This window comes from Notechis scutatus, chromosome Z (genome assembly GCF_049901735.1).
Source record: "Notechis scutatus isolate UNSWTSFEM ecotype Mainland chromosome Z, rNotScu1.2, whole genome shotgun sequence".
Classification (NCBI taxonomy): Eukaryota; Metazoa; Chordata; class Lepidosauria; order Squamata; family Elapidae; genus Notechis; species Notechis scutatus.
Genome location: NC_142025.1, coordinates 111,512,795 through 111,514,659, shown reverse-complemented (window position 1 = coordinate 111,514,659; position 1,865 = coordinate 111,512,795).

Below are 1,865 nucleotides of genomic sequence, written 5' to 3'. Positions count from 1 at the left end.
AGGCTGCAGAGTATTCCAGACATGGACTAATTTGTTGTTGAAGTTCATTTATAGTATATATAATATAAAGTTTACATAAATAGCTTATTGTTCAGAAGGTGTGGAAACATTGAGAGGTTTCAAAAAGATTACAATCATTTGTTCAGGTATCTTATAGAGCCTCCCGGTTGAGCACTGGAATACTTTAGAAGACTCCTTCGTAGAGTGCATACAGTGTGGGACAAACCCAGAAGCAAAACATAGGTAAACCAAGGTTTGTATTTTAAATAGTGGCTTATCTGTAATATATAGTATACAAACACATATTTTAGCTAGACCAAAGAGCAATACCAGCAATTACAGCATGGAAGGACACAAACACATGCACACTCACACTAAACCTCCAAACCCAACATACACACACACACACACACGTCCTAGCAGGGCATCTTTTTATTACAGGTTTTCAAAGTAGTATCAGCTTCAAACCCTGCTGACTCACTCTAAAGCATTACATCATCATATTAGCTTGTGGGGGCTCCAATCAATATCCTGACACCTTCCCACTCTGTTATTCTATGTCTATGTTCATTCTAGATTAGAGCCCCCAACTTGATAGCTTTTGATTTGTGGACTTCAACCTCTGAATTCCTCCCCCAGTCATGTTGTACCAGGAATTCTGGTAGGAAGAAGTCTACAAGTCTTAAACTCACAAGTTTGAAGACCCCTTATTCGACTCTTCTTTCTATATATGGGAGATGCACGCATGTATGTATAATGCTATAGTTTAGTAATACTTGCGGGAAATTGTTGCATTCTATTCTATGTAGGGGGACCCAGGAATTCCCATAGCTTTACCTTTGATGTGTCTCTTTCATTACCTTTGTCTTCCAAGTGTCTTTCACTCTATTCTATCTATTCAACAGTCAGTGTTTTGAAGAACCATAAAAATATTGCAATTGTATGCTGAGCAAAGATGTAGACCTCTTGAAAATATTTTCCAATAATTCTAAAGAATATGCAGTTGTTTTCATACAGAAAGTTTATTGGCATTTTTTTCTCATAGAAACTCGGATTCCGGTCCCCAAGGATATTTGGCCTTTCAATTTTCATATATCCATGCACTATATCTAGAATATATTTAACGCTGACACTATTTTTGGATCAAACCCTCTGGTGCTATCCCCAACAAAGGAGGTCTCGAGGTCCCTTGGGAAACAATCCAACAAGGACAAATGGTGTAACTCTTTTATACTTCATCTAATTGCCATTCCTCTTCAACTGAAAAAAAAGAGAATGTAAAGCATTCACTGTTTCAGGAACTTTCCCCATTTGAGATGCCATTTTCAGTTCTCATGCGAGACTCTGCTAGAAGAGATGATTCTGAATCAGCATGAGGGAAGCTGGTTTATCTGGTTTCCAAGAAATTGGGACATCTTTATATTATTGGTGTCTTCAAAGGTTCCTTTGTACCACTAATCAAAAAAGGGAGGAAATCAATCAGATGATTCCAAGAATGATTTTTTCCCATATTCCATTGTCAATTTAGAAACATTCCATGCTATTTCTCCAAGTTGCCTGTAAGAAAGTGGGGGAAACCTTTTAAGCGAGATGGCAAATGAATATCTAAGCCACTCATAGAGATTGTAAATTGAGGCAACCAGATATTCTGGGCATGAAAACTCCTATTGAGAAAAAAGCGTGATTGATGACACTTATCCATGAACAAAAGTCTCCCATTGGACAATCTGAATGATAAGGGTGGGGGAAATAGGGTCATAGGTGATCATAAATTATGTATCTCAGACTGCCTATATGATCATGCCAATAGCGTCACTCCACAACATCTTTAAAGTTTTTTGAAGTTTGCCCGAGGCTCAGTTTTA